Genomic DNA, 21,316 nt, shown 5'->3' on the forward strand with positions numbered 1-21,316 from the left:
TTAGGGACTCCACAGTTGGCTGCAGTATGTCCCTCTTCCCCGCAATTACGGCACACAATTCCCGTTTTCGTGCAACCCTCCTTTGTATGTCCATAAGTGTGGCAATGCCTGCAATATAGAGGCTGTCCCGGGTAAAACAAAAATCCTCTGTCTCCTCTACTATTGAACATGGCCGGTGGGTGTGTAACTCCTCCCACACATGATGGATCCCGTCTGAACCGTACCCAGAAACGTCTCTTCCCGTTGAACATGCCATACGGATTTTTTAGTTCTTCACCTCCTCTAATCATTTCACAATACCGTTTCAAAAAAGTCACAATCTCCTCTTTCCTTGCATACGGAGTGTACATGTGAAGTACAAGTGGTCTCTCCTCCAGCATAAAACTTGGGATTACCTTTACATGCAAATGAACATACAGTAATATTTACAGTTGCTTTATGCTTTACTGTGGAGGGTTTTTGTCACTTTTTTACCCACCATAACCTTAATAGTAGTGGTGATTACCTAGTCTAGTCTCAAACCTGCTTTGCCATTAAGACCAACCCCACACTGATGAGACCCATTAAGGTCGAAACAGCTGTGTAGCTGAGCCTGTGTCCCCTTGGCCTTGAGTCATCGTCCCTTCGGGGACTAAAGACTCCTGCTGCTTTTGGGGGGGCACGCCATCTCGAGCTAAGAGGAGTGATCCTGAGCGAGCGGTTCTGAGCGAGCGGATGCGGAAGTGAGGGGCCGGCACCTTTGCCCTGGGACATCGCCTTTACTGGCTAAAGTCCCTTGCTGCTTTTGGGGTGCCGCACCTGAGCTTGGGAGAGCAGAGATGACGTCACAAGCTGGAATGCGCAATTCCATTCGGTTCCTGATCGAGGAGACCGAGAGAAGTCGAGTGAACCTGCTGTGGATAGTGGAGAAGGTGCTGAAGCAATTGATCGGTCTGGACACTGAGAGGATCTTCTGCCTTCAGGATTTCCCTGCACAGGGGATTTATGACCTGACCTGTCATCAAGAAGCGGATGTTTGGTGCACTTTTGAAAAGTGCAAGGAGAAGTCTGGTGACCCAATCTTACATGGCATCAAGGTAATTCCAAGTTTTATGCTGGAGGAGAGACCACTTGTACTTCACATGTACAATCCGTATGCAAGGAAAGAGGAGATTGTGACTTTTTTGAAACGGTACTGTGAAATGATCAGAGGAGGTGAAGAACTTAAAAACCCATATGGCATGTTCAACGGGAAAGGATGAAGTAGGGCTTACAAAGGAAGAGGTTTTGCACAATCAACTTGCGAGGGGATTTGGGCGGAGATATTGGGATGTGAAAGAGGCAAGGGACGGGTATGAAAAAAGTGTGATGTCTGGATTCCAGTTAGAGGAAAGTAAGAGAGGTTTGGAACGTATGGAGAAAGAATTAAAACATATGATCGCATCACTTGAGAATAGAGAAAGGGTTTTTGTTTTTAAATGAAAGAATCTTGAAGTATATGGTTCTTATCTTTGTATGATGTTTTGGTTATAGGGTTTTTTCGTAAAGTTATGTTTTTTTTTTCCCTTCTGAAAAGTTTATCTTTGTGTTTGTATATATCTGAAGGATGAAGGAAGAAAATGTAAATATATTATGTTTTGGTGTCTTTCTAATGTTGGGTGACTGTTGTCACTATGGTGTGTTTTTTTGGTTTCCAAAAAAGTCTGTAAACTTAAAAAAGTTGTTGAATAAAAAAGTTTAAAAAAAAAAGGTTGAAACATGTCTGTGAGTGGGTTTAATGGCTTTGCATCTCATCCCAGCCTCTGTCTAAAAGCTGTGTTTAAAACAGTGTGCATTGGCTTGAGGATTGGCTTGTGTAATACGAGCTTGAGCCAGGGGGGATTCCCTTGCCACGTGGCTCGCCCTCCATCAGCCTCTGCGGCTGGGGAGGGGGGGGGCCAGAGGGAGGACGAGGAGAGGCACAACAACCCCCCACGTTTTTTTGCCACGACGGTTCCCCCAACAGAATGGCCGTGGGTATCCCCCAACCCCCCCCCCCCCCCGGGGTTGGAGCACGGGACACTCAGTGGGGTTACATGGCAGTGGTATAATGTGCTTTAATTGATTTCTTTCAACATTGGATAAAGTTATGATCAATGCTAGAATGGCCGTGGGTATCGCTGCATACCGCATTCGTAGTGATAGCGGGCTGTATGTGGGGAATAAAGTGTATACACCTCAGTGTGGTTATAATGCGTTGTATTCGGGGTATGGTTATAATGCGTTGTATTCGGGGTATAAGGCATACGAGCTGCATTCGAGGTACAATTGGCTGTAATTGGGTTACATGGCGTATATTGTATTTGGATTATAGGGGGTGTATATATACCGCATCCGAAGTTACAATGGGCTGTAATGGGGTGACATGGTGTATATAGTGTGTATACTGCACTCGTAGTTACGTTCTGTTGTACGCTAGGGTGTGTATAGGTGCTGCATTCGCCGTTACAATGTACTGTAACTGGGTTACATGGCGTATATAGTGTATATACTGCATTCACGGTTACGTGCTGCATGTGGAGTATAAGGTGTATTTATGCTGCATTCAGTGTTGTAATGTGCTGTAATTGGGTTACATGGCGGGTATAGTGTATATACCGCAGTCAGGGTTAAGTGCGGTATGTGGATTATAAGGTGTACATTTGCTGCATGCAGGGTTATAAGGTGTCGTAATTGGGGTACATGGCGTATATAGAGTATATACTGCATTCACGGTTACGTGCTGCATGTGGAGTATAAGGTGTATTTATAGAGTGACCATTTGTCCCGGTTTTGCCGGCACAGTCCCGTTTTTTTCTGTGCTGTCCCGGTTGACAGTCCGTCCAGGAAATGTCCCGGGTTTTGCCCCTGGTGACTGGTACCGTGCGCGAGGCGGCGGCGGTGCGCGGAGGCGGCAGCGTGAGGAGGATGCGGCGGTGCGCGGAGGCGGCAGCATGAGGATGCGGCGGTGCGCGGAGGCGGCAGCGTGAGGAGGATGCGGCGGTGCGCGGAGGCGGCAGCGTGAGGAGGATGCGGCGGTGCGCGGAGGCGGCAGCGTGAGGAGGATGCGGCGGTGCGCGGAGGCGGCAGCGTGAGGAGGATGCGGCGGTGCGCGGAGGCGGCAGCGTGAGGAGGATGCGGCTGTATTATTTTTTTTCCCCCAATAGCAAGATGCCTGTGTGTGTGTGTGTGTGTGTGTGTGTGTGTGTTCACCAGAAGGAAGGCTCACAGCTGGCAACTGAAACTGCCGGCAGACTGGAAAAAAGCCTCACTACTTCTGGCTCCCTACAGTGGCATTACAGGTAAGCCCCATGTCGCCTGTGTGTGTGACTGCCCCCTTCCCAGTCTGTGTGTGTGACTGCCCCCTTCCCAGTCTGTGTGTGTGTGTCTGCCCCCTTCCCAGTCTGTGTGTGTGTGTCTGCCCCCCTCCCAGTCTGTGTGTGTGACTGCCCCCCTCCCAGTCTGTGTGTGTGACTGCCCCCCTCCCAGTCTGTGTGTGTGACTTCCCCCCCTCCCAGTGTGTGTGACTGCCTCCCCTCCCAGTCTGTGTGTGTGACTGCCCCCCTCCCAGTCTGTGTGTGTGACTGCCCCCTCCCAGTCTGTGTGTGTGACTGCCCCCCTCCCAGTCTGTGTGTGTGACTGCCCGCCTCCCAGTCTGTGTGTGTGTGACTGCTCCCCTTTCCAGTCTGTGCAAGTGTGACTGCCCGCCTCCCAGTCTGTGTGTGTGACTGCCCCCCCTCCCAGTTTGTGTGTGTATGACTGCCTGCCTCCCAGTCTGTGTGTGTGACTGCCCCCTCCCAGTCTGTGTGTGTGACTGCCCCCCTCCCAGTCTGTGTGTGTGACTGCCCCCCCTCCCAGTGTATGTGTGACTGCCCCCCTCCCAGTCTGTGTGTGTGACTGCCCGCCTCCCAGTCTGTGTGTGTGTGACTGCTCCCCTTTCCAGTCTGTGCAAGTGTGACTGCCCGCCTCCCAGTCTGTGTGTGTGACTGCCCCCCCTCCCAGTTTGTGTGTGTATGACTGCCTGCCTCCCAGTCTGTGTGTGTGACTGCCTCCCCTCCCAGTTTGTGTGTGTATGACTGCCCCCCTCCCAGTCTGTGTGTGTATGACTGCCCCACCTCCCAGTGTGTGTGACTGCCCCCCTCCCAGTGTGTGTGTGACTGCCCCCCCTCCCAGTGTGTGTGTGACTGCCCCCTCCCAGTGTGTGTGTGACTGCCCCCCCTCCCAGTGTGTGTGACTGCCCCCCTCCCAGTGTGTGTGTGACTGCCCCCCTCCCAGTGTGTGTGACTGCCTCCCCTCCCAGTGTGTGTGTGACTGCCCCCCCACCCAGTGTGGGTGTGTGACTGCCCCCCACCCAGTGTGGGTGTGTGACTGCCCCCCTCGCAGTGTGTGTGTGACTGCCCCCGCACCCAGTGTGTGTGTGTGTGTGTGACTGCCCCCTCCCAGTCTGTGTGTGTGTGACTGCCCCTCCCTCCCAGTGTGTGTGTGACTGCCCCCCTCCCAGTGTGTGTGTGACTACCCCCCTCCCAGTCTGTGTGTGTGTGACTGCCCCCCCTCCCAGTCTATGTGTGTGTGACTGCCCCCCCTCCCAGTCTGTGCGTGTGTGACTGCCCTCCCCCTCCCAGTCTGTGTGTGTGTGACTGCCCCTCTCCCAGTCTGTGTGTGTGTGACTGCCCCCCCTCCCAGTGTATGTTTGACTGCCCCGCTCCCAGTCTGTGTGTATGTGTGACTGCCCCTCCCTCCCAGTGTATGTGTGACTGCCCCCCCTCCCAGTCTGTTTGTGTGTGTGACTGCCCTCCCCCTCCCAGTCTGTGTGTGTGTGACTGCCCTCCCCCCTCCCAGTCTGTGTGTGTGTGACTGCCCCTCTCCCAGTCTGTGTGTGTGTGACTGCCCCCCTCCCAGTGTATGTTTGACTGCCCCCCTCCCAGTCTGTGTGTATGTGTGACTGCCCCCTCCCAGTCTGTGTGTCTGTGTGTGTGTCTGTCTGCCCCCTTTCACTGTGTGATGCCCCTCTCCCAGTGTGTGTAAGTGCCCCCTCCAAGTCTGTGTGTGTGTGTGTCTGCCCCCTCCCATTCTCTGTGTGTGTGTGTGTCTGCCCCCCTCCCATTCTGTGTTTGTGTGTGACTGCCCCCCCCCCAGTGTGTGTGTGACTGCCCCCTCCCAGTGTCTGTGTGTATCAGTGACAGAATGTATACAGACACCAACCCACTCACCCACTCACCCACTCACCCACGTGTCAGTCAGTCACCCACCCATATGTCAGGCAGTCAGTCACCCACCCACCCACGTGTCAGGCAGTCTAACATGTCAGTCAGTCACCCACCCACGTGTCAGTCAGTCACCCACCCACGTGTCAGGCAGTCAGTCACCCACGTGTCAGGCAGTCAACCCAAGTGTCAGGCAGTCACCCACCCAAGTGTCAGGCAGTCTCCCACCCACCCCCCCAAGTTTCAGGCAGTCGTACTGAGCCACTAATTGAGCCAGCTGTGCTGAAGTAGGGATATCCTAAAAACCTGGCCTGTGTGTGGCCCTCGAGGACTGGAGTTGTGCAGGCCTGCCCTAGAGAAAGTGCAGCGCACCATGATCCAGAGAAGAGGCAGGTCTGGCAAAAATCTATCTTTATTAGAAAGTCATAAAAACAAGGGATGCAACCCCACCCCACTCTGCCACATAACCAGGATGCTGACACCCACCTGATGACGTCAGAGCTACCATATGGCGCCCCCTAGTGACGTCAGACGTCTAGGTCTAAATCCCTGGCAATACAGCATAGAGCTGCCTTGGAGGACTGCAGCCACAGCCACACATGGGGGAGTGTTCAGTCTGGGGAGAGGTGTGGCTGAGGCTGCAGTCCTCCAAGACAGCTCTATGCTGTATTGCCAGGGATTTAGACGTCTGACGTCACTAGGGGGCGCCATGTGGTAGCTCTGACGTCATCAGGTGGGCGTCAGCATCCTGGTTATGTGGCAGAGCCGGGAGGGGTGAGTATCGGGGGGGTGGTATATATTGTGACTGTTTTCTTGTGTTTGGTAGCCTTCACCTTGAGAAAGGCTGTATTTGACTGCCGAAACGTTGGACTTTATGGCATATTAAACCTCCTTTGAGTAAGACCGTGTGCCTGCTTCTTCTTCTTTGTCCGGCTACAGGAAGGGTCAGGAGACAGGGAGGACAGAGGCAGGAGAACCCCATCTGGCTCCGGCCTTGCCTGTCCCTACGAATACAAACATACAACCCCTCACTGAATAACATAGCCCTAACCCCATGTAATAATCCTGGGTGTAAACAAAATAATGGTTTTATGAATATTGTAATGGTTTATTAGGGACCTAGGAGGTGGCCAGTGGGGCTGTTATGTGTATTTGTGTTTATTGTGGGTAGCGGGGGTGGGTGAACGGGGTATTGGCCCCAAGGATGGGTGTTTAGGCCTACCGGGTGGGGGGGTAGTGGGAGGGGTTAACCCCTTCATTACCTTAGCGGTATTAACCGCTAAGTTAAAGAAGAGGTTAAGTCATCCCCCAACCCCCTGGCAAGGCCTAAACACCCAGCCAGGGCCAAATACCACCTTCTCCCACCCCCGCTACCCACAAAAAGCCTGGCACGGGTGTATAACCCCTTCATTGCCTTGGCGGTAATGAAGTTGCCTGTAAATGCATTTTTTATGCATGGGATTCATGCCGGGGGTCTCTGATGCTGATATTAATGGATATCAGCTCCGGGATACATGCATTTTATTTTCATCGCAGCTTCACCCCACCTTCTTGCCTACTTTTGTGGCTGGACAATTTGGAGAAGAAACAGCAATTTTAAAGTGGCGATCAGCCGCAATAAGCTGATCAGGGCTTATAGAATTGAGCGTGTTTGAAAAACTGGCGATCAGTGCCGAAAAGTGGCTTATCACCGCGCATCTGCAGATTTTATTTATTTATTTATTTTCCGGCAAAAAAAAAACCGGTTATTTTTGCTCTAATCGCCAGCTTCTCTGGGCTTACTGAATCGCTGTAGGCGATTACTGCATGAGGGCCTTAGGGAGGATTTGTTCCTGTAAAGTACACCTAGTTTGGCATAGGATTTGGATGTCAGGGTATCAATGTGCAACCCAAATGTTAAATGGGAGTTGAACTATATGCCCAGATATTTCAAACCAGTAACAGGGGCTAGGATGGTATTAGAGCTGGTTTTTATCTGAAGCTCTGTCATTGGTAGCTTTAGCAATTTAGCTCTGGTCCCAAATACCATTGTTACAGTCTTGTCAGTGTTTAAAATCAGTTTGTTTTGGGAAATCCAGTTTCAAGTCTCAAAAAATCAGATTGAAGTACGTGTTCAAGGTCAGAGAGGCGAGGGCTGCGTGCATATAGGATAAGATCTAAGGCCTCTCACAATAACCCGTTAGGAATATAAATTCCTCATCTATCCGACATAAGTATAAAATATACTCTACCTAGACCCCTAATACAGAGTTACCCACCTTATACGGGAGCAGCTGCCAGACGAGTATACACTGGCGACACACTTTATTCGAGCTCGGCTAGTCCCACGAATTCGGGTATACCCGGGTGTATTGAGGTTTGTGACTGTTTTCTGCCCGAGTGCATTGGGTTATTTTCCAGACAGGGATTGAAGCATTTTATTCCCGCTGGCTGCAATACTGCACAGTATATATATATATATATGCTGCATTACAATTCATGAATTTATGCCATCTGGTAGACACGCGAAGCATTGCAGCCTATTAAATCCTAATCATTATCATTTAACAGATCAGCCGCCCGTCAGCCAGGCATGAACCCAGGCTGGGAAGGCAAACGGAACGGGGCTTGTCAGAGGTGAGGAGCGGCGCATTCCAGGTATCTGCCAGGTACATACTGGGTATTTGCTCTAATAAAGTGTGTCGGTGCAGTAGTAAATGTATCTTATTTCTTTTGCCACTGGAGGGCAGCGTGGAGTTACACGGAGTCGCGCCCATAAGGACGACGTGCCAGTTAGGCGGAAGGAGAAGCGCACACACTTTTATGTGAAACGGATATATTTGGGGAGGGATTTTGTAGTCTGAGTGAGAAAATTGATATTTTGTCACAATGGAAAAATTAACCATTTAAATATGCACAGATTTTATCCCACTTTTGGAAATTAGGGATGTTGCCTAAAAGTTTGAGAATGCACAAAGTGCCACCCCTGGGCTTTAATGAAGCAGCATTTGTGGGATAAAGGGATCAGCATTCTGTATAAAGGTATTTTGGGCTCGATATAAATAATTGAAGCCAAAAACTAATATTAAGGGGCCTATGCAGAGAGCAGCGCGAACGGAAATTTCGGCGTTTTTTAGCGCTATATGGCTATAATAAGGTTGGAAATGGCGAGTTGAGTAAAAAGCGCCATTTTTTATTTTTTTTTAGTAGAACTCGCCGCACGGCTGGCGAGAACCAAAATCTCGCCAGTTTTGAAAAGGGCCGTATGCAGAAAGGTATGATCGCCATCTAGGGGCTGTTCGCGCCATTAAAATGGAGAGAAATTCTACAATTAGCTCCGCCAACAAAAGTTGGCAGGAAACTGGAGCTCACCGGCGAGAGTAAAAAGAAAAAAAAAAAACGCTCTTTTTTTCAAACATGTTTCACCAGCGCGCATCTCGCCGGTTGAAACTCTCCATAATCAAGCATGATTTTAAATGCAGTTTTCTGACCTTTCTGCATATGGAGATAAAATCACGCCATTACAGGTACAATTTATTACCAATTCCAATTATTTCCAGCGCTGCTCTCTGCAAAGGCCCCTAAGTAAATTGAGAATGGAAAAATAAAATATTCAGCACAAACGTACAGAATGTGATGTTCTGAGAGATCTTACAGATGTTATCAAATCCCACAATGAATGTATAGAAAATGTCTGTATAGAACGAGTCAAACAAGAATATGCCAATAAAACGTTTAATTGGGAGATACAGGGGCCACAATTCAGGTCAGTTAGCTGGAAGAAGGGAAGCCGGTCAGCCGGTAGAGCCGGTCAGCCGGTCAGCCAGAAGAGCAGGTCAGCCGGTCAGCCAGTAGAGCAGATCAGCCGGTCAGCCGGTAGAGCAGGTCAGCCGGTCAGCTCTGAGATCAGCATTACTTATATCTCCTAACCTTTGCCCCCTGCATGTAATGCGCAGAACAGCCTGCACTGCATATACTGTACATGAGATACTTAACCCTTTCTTTTCGCTCGACTCTAATCTGAATGATTTGCTAATTGGTTTGTAATTAGAGAGATATTTGTAGCAGAATCCCATGTATGTTCTTTTTACCTTTTTAGATACCGTTTTGTGTAATAAAAGATATGAGATCAGAGGGGCTCCCTGTTTGCACTCGTGTTTTGGCAGAAGTGTATATGTGACCCTATAAATCTCCCTCACACCCGGCTTGGCAGTGTGACACTAGTGCAGCGACCTGGGGAAGAATCACTGAGCTGTTAGCAATAGATACAACGGATAGAAAAGACACTACACATAGGTTGGATTAAAGAGAGTATTTTATTGAAATAATTAATCTCTTTGCTGGGAGGGGCCTGCAGCACATTGCAGAGCGATATAGTAACACGCAGAGCAATGCACTGCAGGCCCCTCCGGCAGCAAAGGAGTGAAGACCAATGCAGGGTGTATAAAGATCTCACTGATAATTCATGCACAAAGGGCTGTTTGTTGCTGTGATCCAGAGGAAGGCGAAACATAACCCCTGCTGTGCAATGGGGGAAAAAAATTCCTTCCTGACCCCATTAAATGGCGATCGGATGGTCCCTGGATCACTGCGCAGTGAGATCAGATGGAGCAGCACAGATCAGCGTTGTTATACACAGGGGCACACTCAGTATATAGAGATGCGGGTGATGGGGCCCTTGTGCCCCTGTGTATAACTCACCTGCTCCCCCATCCCCCTACATATCTATCCCATTCACCCCTTTTCCTCCCGCATACCTCGCAGGGCCGGCCGGCCATTAGGCGGTCGCCTAGCGCGCAAAGGTCCTAGGGGCGCATTAATAATCATTATTATTTTTTCCTCTTATTATTTCTAATTTATTTATCTTTTTTTAAAAATTATTATTCTTTTTTTTATCCAGTATTTTGGCGCCCTTTTATTTTTATTTTGCGTCGCGCTGGGGTGCGGTCGCACCCCCTGCAGCCCCGATAGCTACGCCACTGTTTATTTTATTATTTTATTTATCTTATTATTTTTTATACAACTGGGGCACAAATTTTAAGTTTCGCCTGGGGCGCATGAAACCCGTGCTCCGGCCCTGCTCCTTGTTCTCTCTCACCCTCTCACGCCCAATATCCCAATCTCCCTCTAGTACCTGCCCCTCCCGCAGCCTTCCTGATCTTATCTGCCTCTCCTGCGGTCAAACCAACTTCTCAGGGCCCCTAGAATACCCCTGGATCTACACCCTGGCTCCTCTGCTACCTGCTCCCGGGGTCTGCTGCTCCGCCTAAAAAAGGTGAAGCAGCAGATCTGTCCGCACCTCTCGTATTCTGCTACCTGCTCCCGGGGTCTTCTCCTCCGCCTAAAAAAGGTGAAGCAGCAGATCCGTCCACACCTCTCGTATTCTCCTAGGCCATCGTCCACCACGTCGCCAGACTTGACATCCGCTTCGTCGTCTGCCTCATCGGCCGCCTTGTAGCCCACCTCTTCGCACCACTTGACGCCCGCTTTATCGTATGCCTCGTTGTCCGCCTCGTAGCCCGCTTCGTCATCTGGTGGCACAAAGGGCACCACCTTCGTGCGTGTCCTGATCTGCAGGAGACATGAAGTGTTTGTAACCAGGGACAGTGATACTCTGTATCGCAAGAGCTCCTGTGCCACTTATACCCCCTCCCCAATACCACATTATACCGCCCTCCACAGGGCAAATACCCGTTATACCCACCTCCCCAAGCCCAGTACCCAGTTATACAACCCTCCCCAGGCTCAGTACCCAGTTATACAACCCTCCCAAGGCCCAGTACCCTGCTATACGCCCCTCCCCAGGCCCAGTACCCGTTATACCCACCTCACCAGGCCCAGAACCCGTTATACCCACCTCACCAGGCCCAGTACCCATTATATACCCTTCCCCAGAAGGTCATGTTTCTATTTATCAAAAATACATTGAGTTACCTCTGGTTTTCAAGCATGTCCTGGGGGAGTTATCACAGAGACACAGAAACGTCGCTGAGTTTGGTGAGTAACTCCCTTAAACTCTCAGCAGTTGAATTCCCCATTAGGCGCTTAATGCGTTAAAAACAAGCGTTGCTATTTCTTTGCATGAAGTTGCAGGTAATTGGAAGAGTTACACAGTGACGGCTATTTCATCACTCACCTTCTTCCATCGAATCGGTCTTAGCGGTAGTGATCTCAGTATTATTTCCTCCTTAACATCGGATATCCATATCCATTCTTCGCCTCTGATCTGTATGCAAGACAATGCTTTAAGACAGGGTTGCGCAACCTTTTTCCCCTGCTCCCCCCTCCACCCTCCCCACCTTGTCTCCGACGTTCTGATGTAACGACGTCATGTGATATCACGTTGCTATGGCAATGCCACATCATGTGACGCCACGTTGCTGTCTCCAGAAGCCGCCGGAGACAAGGAAAGGGAACTTACAGAGGCCTTGCGCGCGATTTCCGGCATTTAATTTAAATGCTGTGGGGAAGAGCGAGGGGCCACTGTAAGCGCCGAGCCCCTCCCCAAGAAAATGTCGCACCCCTCGATTTGCGCACCCCTGCTTTAAGAGATATTCTGGGACCCTCCAACTCCTCCATCGGACCCTTCCTCATATTGACTGACCTTGCAGTGCTCTGCCCTGACTTGCACTGACCTGCTATGATGCCTCTCAAAATACCATGCTAACTCATTCTGAACATACATGTGTCCTTTCTAAATGTTACTCAGCTTGTATGGGCCACAGACAGCTTTCCCGGGGTCCAGGACTAGTTGCCACCGGGGACACTCACCCATGGGTCGGCGACCTTGCGAGAACCCACCCCCCCAACCTGTTTTCTCTTGCATTGCCATAGACAACAACATTTCAGCCTGCTGGCCTTTCTCAGGTAAAGTGGCTAAACCCACTAAAGCCAATAAAGAAAGGCCAGCAGCCGAAACATTGTAGTCTGTGGCACAATAAATTATCTTTTTTTATTCAAATCCGTGTGCCCTTTTCCATCAATCATATTGTATACATTGGACGAAATGCCGGTCTTCCCTGAGACTAAGGGGCACCGGTAAAAGTATGACTAATTGTTTTTTTTAGTGTGCAGCAAATCCCCATCATTTTTGCGTTCTCTTGCTCTGCCCCAATCTGACACAGCACCTTGCTCTCTCACCCCCCTCTTACACTCCCGCGTCACCCTTTCCTTCCCCAAAGGTTATCCTTTAATCAGATCTTACCCAAATTGTCTCCATCTCCCTTGGAAATGTTCTGTCTTTAAACTGTGCGGCTCCTCTTGATCCGAACTTTCTTAGCTGACCCCTTTAGGTTTCGGCTCCGAGGGTCTAAAAAATAAGCGACTCCGAAAAGATGTGAAATATGCGCACGGGTCCTAATGGGGCACTGAGGGGGAGACTTAAATACTAGTAAATATAATCTACTGTGCTAACAAATATAATCTATTAACTAACAAATATAACTTATTAAACTAACAAATATAACTTATTAAACTAAGAAATATAATTTATTAAACTAAGAAATATAACTTATTAAACTAAGAAATATAATTTATTAAACTAAGAAATATAATTTATTAAACTAAGAAATATAACTTATTAAACTAACAAATATAATCTATTTAACTAAATAAATATCTATTCAACTAAATAAATATAATCTACTGTGCTAACAAATATAATCTATTAACTAACAAATATAACTTATTAAACTAACAAATATAACTTATTAAACTAAGAAATATAATTTATTAAACTAAGAAATATAACTTATTAAACTAAGAAATATAACTTATTAAACTAAGAAATATAATTTATTAAACTTACAAATATAATCTATTTAACTAAATAAATATCTATTAAACTAAATAAATATCTATTCAACTAAATAAATATAATCTACTTCAAAACAATACAATAAAAAGCTGGAGAAATGATACGTTAACCAAGCCACAGATGTGATGCCAATGAGCGTTGAACTCCTTGCAGATCCACCGTCAGCTGGTTGTGGCAGAAAGTGGTGACATGCAGTAGAACAGAGTGGTTGAGCTGTAACCACGGCAGTCAGGTCAGAAATCAACACAATATTTTTTGAAATTTAGAATGAGAATGTTCAGTATGTCACATTCTGGGCTCAGACACTGAGCCCTGTCACATGTTAGCAGCTTGTGATAATAGAAAGTATCCATATACTGGGATGTGATAAGAGACATTATAGTCATTTTATACTGGGTCCCATAACCTGCTTTATATGAAGTATCATTTTACACTAGTAGAGATGTTACATTTTGAAAAAATAGCGCTTCTGGCGACAATGTTCATTTTCTCTACAAATGATAAATGAAAAAGTTGGATAAAACGTTATATGTGTGTGTGCGCGCGCAATATATATATATATATATATATATATATATATATATATATATATATATATATATACTGTAAATATTCCTGTATATTCATTTGCATGTCTTAGACAGGTCTGCAACCCTGTCTTTCACCATTATCTTTAACCTTAATAGTCGTGTATATATATATATATATATACATATATATATATATATACATATATATATATATATATATACATATATATATATATATACATACACATATAGTATGTATATATATATATATATATCATACTATATGTATATATATAGTCTGTTTTATACACACATACACGTGTGTGTGTGTGTGTGTGTGTATATATGTGTGTGTGTGTGTATATATATATATATATATATATATATATGGTATAACCCAGAGGTGCGCCAAGTGGGGGGGGGGAGATTTGCTGTTTGCTGTTATTAAATGCACTAACGTTCCAAATTCTGTCAAGTTTAAATATATTTTAGTTCTCAATTACATTGCACCAGATATCAACTTGATTTAATGACACCGATTGAATTGAACACACCTGTGAGTCATATAATGTTTATTAACATGAGGGACTATTTAACACCAGATAGCCCCTTTGGTGTCCATCCCCTGATGAAATCCGCAAAGGCGGAAGAAACGCGTAGGGACGGTTTACATTGTAACTACGGTGGCTGACCTGCCTTCGGCACCAGAGAGAGACCAAGGAAACACAAGCAAAGTCCTTCCGGTATCCAGTACCACATGCGTGGGAGTAATGGCGGACGCACGCTGCTGAGAAGCTCCTGACGGATGGTTGATATACACCCTGGAGAAAACGGCGTTCTCAAGTACTGGAATACGAACTAATCGTGAGATTGCAGAGCGGAGGTGACTGTGGAGTCTTCGTTTGGTGCATGGGCAGGTCCCATAAAATGCTTGTTTTAATCAGACAAATTGTAAGTGTGCATTTGTCATGTCCATGATTTATTAAATTGTTCATCTGATTTTACACAAGGATCGGGCGCTTTTTCTCTTTTCTTTTTCTAATAGGTACTATGGGAACTTGGTGAGCCCAAGAAGAAGCAGCCTGGACCTTTGTTTTATTCATTCATGGACTTCATTTGGACTTAAGTATTTTTTATAGTTCATTTTTTTGTATTTTTATGCTATATTTTTTATATATTTTCAACAGATTATTGTAATAATTTTTTTCACATTTTTGCACATTTTTTATATTTTTTTTTTTTGTTTGGTTTATGTACATTTTTTCATTATATTACATTTTATTTTGTATAGGCGAGCACCAGTTGGTTCATGTAAATATCTTAATCAATATTGGTATTTGGTGCAACATTTTGGCACACGTCACCAGAGAGGCAGCAATTTGGGTGTGCTGAAAAAGGTGCGCTGTCTTTAAAACTGTTCCTTTAAATTGTCATCCTCAATAGACAGCAGCAGCTTTCCATTTACACCCATCTTGCATTTGCATCTCTGGGACATCTGGCAAAATGATGAAAACTAGTAAGGAGCGTCTCATTAGGAGACAACAATATGCAGATTCAGCTGAAATAGATATGACAGAATTCAAAGAGGATACAATTGATCTAAAAACCAACTTTTTTAAGCTTGAAAGGTTGGCGAAGGAAGAGATGAAACATTGGCTTGATCTCCTTTCATTGCAGAATTATCTGGATGCCAAAATAGTCCCTAGGGGCCTAAGGTTTACAAAAAAAACAACATTTGATACAAATATTGATTTTAAAAATAAGTGGAATGACGCAATGGAGTCATGTTCCTTTACCCTAATAAAATTATTAATAAATTATAGGGAAGATAAGCTTAATGAAATCGCAAAAGAAATAGAGGAAACCCAACAGATCATGATTCCATATGTGGAAAGTGAAGAATTCCAGGAGTTGGACAAACTAGTTGACTCTAGGGTACTGAAATATGAAAAGGAGATCAGTGATCGCAAGAGTAGCAAATATGTTAGAGATCAAACTGACTATGCTACTGATAAAATCAGAGATTGGAGACGACATGATAGGAGAGATAGATCCAAACATTATACTCCAAATAAGTATTATAAAAAAAAACAACCATAAAGATGACAAACAAAGGGACAAGAGTAGAGACAATTCAAACACTCACTCAACATCTAGTGACAAAGGACAGAACACTCATAGAAGTGAAAAGACAATAGCAAATACACAATTTTCCTGTCCTACAGAAAATAGATTTGAAGTCTTACAAGAAAAGGGGGCAAGTTGTGAGGAGACTGTGGTGATTGACAAAAGTAGTGGGGCGATACCTAAAACACAGATTAGGGATAGCAACAAGAACCACCCAGAAAATACTGTCCCAACCATTAAATCTCACACTGCCTCTTTTTTAGAATTAGTAACACAAGAAGAGAATCGGGAGAGAGGAAAATCTTATCCCCTGTGGGATCGGAAACCGACGTATCATACAAACACTCCACAACGGAGAAAAAGAAGCTGCGAGGAACCAGGGGAGGGAAGCGCGAACAAAGAAAGAAGGTAGGTAAGCTAAGAGCCAGCAATCCAGAGGTACACGGCATTTTCAATTTATCAACACATATTTTGTCTAGTAACCACATATCACTGCTGACCAAGGGTCTCTCATTTGCCCCCAGTAGTCTTCCAAACAGATTTGACCTGTTTGTAGACTTGAACAAATATATTAGGAAAATCACACTGATGCGACATTTCACGATGCAAAACAAGGAACAACAACAATGTATACTTAACACACAGGAGATAGCTTGCATTGATGCAATGTCCACCCTGTTACAAGAAGGGATACAAATAGAGGAGTCATCACATTTGTTGGATATAAGTCAGCTATCCGTTTATGAGCTAGATAGTTCTATATCATCTACGAATAATCATACAAATATTACATCACAACCAGGAAGACCCCTAGTTTTATATAGAGAACAAAGTGTTGATGGATCCGCTGATCTCCCTTCAGTAAGAGATACCAAAATAGTCCACTCTCCTTTTTCTGCAAAGTCCACGTATTTTCCTTACCATTCAAAGGGAGCATTTGTTGAAACTTTTTACACCATGGTTCTTAAGGATTTTGAACAAATGTGTTTAAATACAACATCAATACGGAATAGAAATCTATCAAAAGAGGAGAACATCGCACTTAAGGAACTTTGTAGTCTAAACAACCTTGTCATTAGACAGGCGGATAAAGGAGGGGGCATAGTTCTGCAGGACAGAACAGATTACCTGTCAGAGGCTTTTAGACTCTTAGGCGACAATACCTCATATATCATTTTGGGGCAAGATCCTATGGAAAGTTTTCAAAAGAAGTATAAAGATCTTCTTACTCAGGCTCTAAATATGAATGTCATTAACAAGTCAGAATTTGGTTTTCTTTACATACGGTTTCCAAGAACACCTATTTTTTACCACATTCCCAAGATACATAAACACATTTCCAACCCTCCTGGAAGACCCATTGTTTCAGGGGTGGAGTCGATGACATCCAGCGTGTCCCAATACGTGGATTATTTTCTACAACCTTTAGTCACACGATTGAAATCGTATTTAAGAGACACGTTGCATGTCCTCGACTCCATCTCTGGAATCATTTGGAAACCCACATACATCTGGGCAACATGTGATATTACATCTTTGTATACTTGCATTAAACATAATAAAGGTTTAGAAGCAGTAAAACATTTTCTTAATTTGGACACAAGTTTAGGCAACACACAATCCTTGTTTATTTTGCAGGCCATTACATTCATACTAGAACACAATTATTTTTTATTTGAAGACATTTATTATTTGCAGATCTGTGGGACGGCCATGGGCACGAGATTTGCCCCCAGTTATGCGAACCTCTACATGGGTTTGTGGGAGGAACTACATGTGTGGGGTGATGCAGATCTGGGGGCGAGTCTTGTGTACTATAGCCGTTACATAGATGACATCATCCTAATATGGGATGGTGATCAGGAACTCCTGGAACACAAATTACAGGCATTTAACAACAATGACATGGATCTGAAGTTTACTTACAATGTTAATAAGAACACGATTGTGTTTCTGGACTTAGAACTGGAGGCTCATTTAAATGGAGAAATCATCACCAAAACACACTTTAAAACAGTGGCCACCAATAGTTATCTACACAATAATAGCAACCATTACAAAAGATGGTTGGCCAATATCCCCAGGGGCCAATTTCTCAGAATTAGGAGGAATTGTTCTTCACATTCTGATTTTTTGGCCCAGGGGGAAATATTGGTTGAAAGATTTCTGGCCAAAGGTTATGACAAACACATCATACTGTATATGAGACATTTCGACAGGTAGGTCTCCTAGAGCGTAAATCTTTATTATCCAAATCAAACAAGGTTGGAGGGACCAATGGTGATTTTGGGGTCAATTCTGTCAAGTCACCATTTTTCATTACGACATTTAATAATTCAGTGAAAGGCATTTCAACAATTCTCAACAAACACTGGAGTATATTGTTAAGGGACCCAATAATTGGAAATAAATTACCAACTAAAGTTCCCATTATATACAAAAAAGCCAGAAACTTGAAAACCATTCTGGCACCTAGTCGCCTTAAACAGATTAAGGATCTTTCTTTGTTAAAACCGACAATAAATGGCAACTTTGTTTGTGGTAGAAATAGATGTATAACATGCAAACATATGTGCAAAACCAACCAAGTTACATCCTTTTTTAATAAATCTACACATACAATTAAGAGTCATATGGATTGTCTATCCTCATTCGTGATCTATGTCATTACATGCAAATGCGGACTCCAATACGTGGGGAGAACCACAAGGACTCTAAGCACAAGATTTCTAGAACATAGAAGAAACATTCTACATGGTATTACCACTCACAACCTATCTAGACATTTCTTGGAAATACACAACAAGGATCCATCATCATTGACTGTTATGTGCTTAGAACATATCCCTCTAGCATTATTAAGTGGCGACAGGGTCAAAAAACTGAACTTAAGGGAGACCTTCTGGATTTATATGTTGGAGACATTAAGTCCAGGGGGTCTAAACGACTGCATTGACACAAGTACTATAGTGTAATATAGATTCAACATCCACGTCCATTGACGGGATCTCAGAGGTCTGGGTTGAGCATGTTTAGCATGCTCCCTCCGGGGTCCTAGTCGGTGTGATTGTGGGACCCTTGGTCAGCACTGTATCACAAACACACAATATTTATCTTTGACACAATATTTATCTTTGACACAATCACATTCCTTTATCATTCTTAATAAGTTACTATGTAATAATCATATTTAGAATTTAAGTTCACTTATTAATATATAAACCATGTTTACACAAGACACAATATAAAACATAAAATTAATTTTTAATTCAATTATTAGTTAGTTCTATTCACTTGGATTGCTGCCTCTTGGCTTGTTAGTATTTCTTTTTCTTAAGTAAAATAGAGCTTCGCTTCTCTCCCCTATTACTCAACGTACAATAGTTTAATATAGACATTTACAAATACATATTCATCCTTTATATAGTGCAGTTATTATACCTAGAATCAGCACCAATACTAGTCGTCACATTGATATATTTTTAAAAAATAATATTGGGATGGTTATAATCCAGGTCCCTTTCACCCTTATGCTAGATTAATTTTTGCCCCCAATTATATCTATAGGGATCTTCTCTCTATAATGATATAGAAAAAAATCATTTAGGAACAATTGTAATTTGATCAATCAGGACTCTATATACCCAAAATAGGGTTATATTTGATATACAAATCTATAGCCATATAAAAGTTTTTGGCTTGTCTCTTGCAATCATTAACCACTGTTTCATCTCTTCTTTCCAGTTTACATATGGAGAGATACATTTAATGTTTCTCTCTTTTTCAAGCTTAAATATGTATATATTTTCTTATTAATTATTATATAATGCACAATTTATTGCTTTTTAGATATTAGTACGGTATTTAGATTTATTATACATATATGTGATTTATACAATTAAGGACATTATATTCATATTATTAGTTATAGGTAGGGTATGTGTATATTATGTGATAATGAATTGGTTCACGTTTCAAAGAAGACTGGCATATGTTAGATGTCATTCAATTTGAATATTATTATTATCATTATTTATTTATTATTCAATCTAACTATATTTTGTATATATTCTTTATAATTTTTTTATTTTTAGTATTACACAAACGTTGGAATAAGTTTTATTTTGATGTTCATATCCTGTTCATGTTAGTATGTAATTTGCATATAAATTGTCTAACTACTTCATCAGCAGCAGTATCCTCGTTTGCTGTTATTAAATGCACTAACGTTCCAAATTCTGTCAAGTTTAAATATATTTTAGTTCTCAATTATATTGAGTCCCAGAAAAAAAGAAAAAACACAAAAGCGCACCAAGATTGAGATTTGATATGTATTGACAACAAATAAAGATAATAATATGCACTTACATATATAAAAACTTTAATGGTCCAGATCACGATCGTCACTTCTATTGGTAGGGCAACATATGGGATGAAGAGGGGGGGTAATCTCAGTCCTCAGGAACAAGCCCCGCGCGCTGGGGCTGTATTCAGAGGCTGCGCTGCGTCTCTGCTTCACACGCTTGTCGGCGTGTTGATCTGCGTAGTGCGCATGCGCGGCAAATGAGGCCCCCTATAGTAGTCCCGGAAGTGCCCGCCCGTTTTCCGTTTCGATCGAAAATGGCAATAAAAATAGCAATAAAAACACTTGTGTGAAGACTGGCTGTATGTGATAAACAGACCAGCGACACCCTTCGCGACGCGTTTCGAATACAAAAGTATTCTTCCTCAGGCGATATCAGGGGCACCTGTTTGGGGTCCTTTATATACCATATAGATGATTGGTTAATACCAATAAAAGAACATCCAATCCACTATTGGTTAAATAGAAAAGGGGGATGGTTCAACTTCACCAAGCCTGCCCCTTAATGTTAAAATGAACAGGATATTGATGCTGTATTGCAGTGGTGGCACTTTGAGTAATAATTAGATAATAAAAGACAAAAGTGCCACTCACCAGTGGAAATACATAAAGAGATACCTACAGGTGGCCCTTTTAACAAGTGTCACATATAAAATACATTTGAAAATATATGTAAAAAAGTAGTATTAATAAAACATTGTGCTACCACATAAAAATACAACAGTTAAACATAAAACATATAATATAAAGAAATGGATGTGGAGAAGAAGGGGGGGGGAAAGGGGAAAGGGAAAGGAAGGAGGAAAAGGAAAAACATGTGCAAGGTAAAAAAAGACACAAAAACAAACAAAAATATCAATAACATGTTGAATAAAATTGGCTAAAATAGAATGCATCTCAATTCTGAAATTTTGATAAAACCAGACTGCAAAGAAAAGATCACCTGTCATTTAGTTACCGCAAGAAGGGAGTCAACTCCACATAATCATTTAACCCCCCAGGATGTTTAGTTTGGAGTGTGTATATCCAGAATTGCTCCCTCCTTGCGATAAATAAATCCTTATCGCCACCTCTAGTAGTAGTGGTGATATGTTCTATACCCATGTATTTGACCCCTGTGGTGCTGCATTGATGGACATCCTTAAAATGGGACAGCAAATGGGTTTATGGTTTACCAGAGGTCAATGTTTTAGGGATGTTGACAATATTTCTTAAATGTTCCATCACACGTATTTTCAGATGGCGTTTTGTGCGACCTACATATTGTAGTCCACACCCACATTGTAAAATATATATAACA

At 43.7% G+C, this 21,316-nt stretch overlaps 1 long non-coding RNA gene across 1 annotated transcript; it reads left to right on the forward strand.

The window, feature by feature from the left end:
- The first annotated feature begins 3,196 nt into the window (after nucleotides 1-3,196).
- Nucleotides 3,197-20,047, forward strand: LOC142486026 (uncharacterized). Its single transcript, XR_012798762.1, has 3 exons — nucleotides 3,197-3,299; nucleotides 15,917-16,061; nucleotides 19,398-20,047. It is a non-coding gene; the product is annotated as an uncharacterized LOC142486026 (long non-coding RNA).
- Nucleotides 20,048-21,316: the final 1,269 nt, after the last annotated feature.

Source organism: Ascaphus truei, unplaced genomic scaffold (genome assembly GCF_040206685.1).
Source record: "Ascaphus truei isolate aAscTru1 unplaced genomic scaffold, aAscTru1.hap1 HAP1_SCAFFOLD_710, whole genome shotgun sequence".
Taxonomy (NCBI): Eukaryota; Metazoa; Chordata; class Amphibia; order Anura; family Ascaphidae; genus Ascaphus; species Ascaphus truei.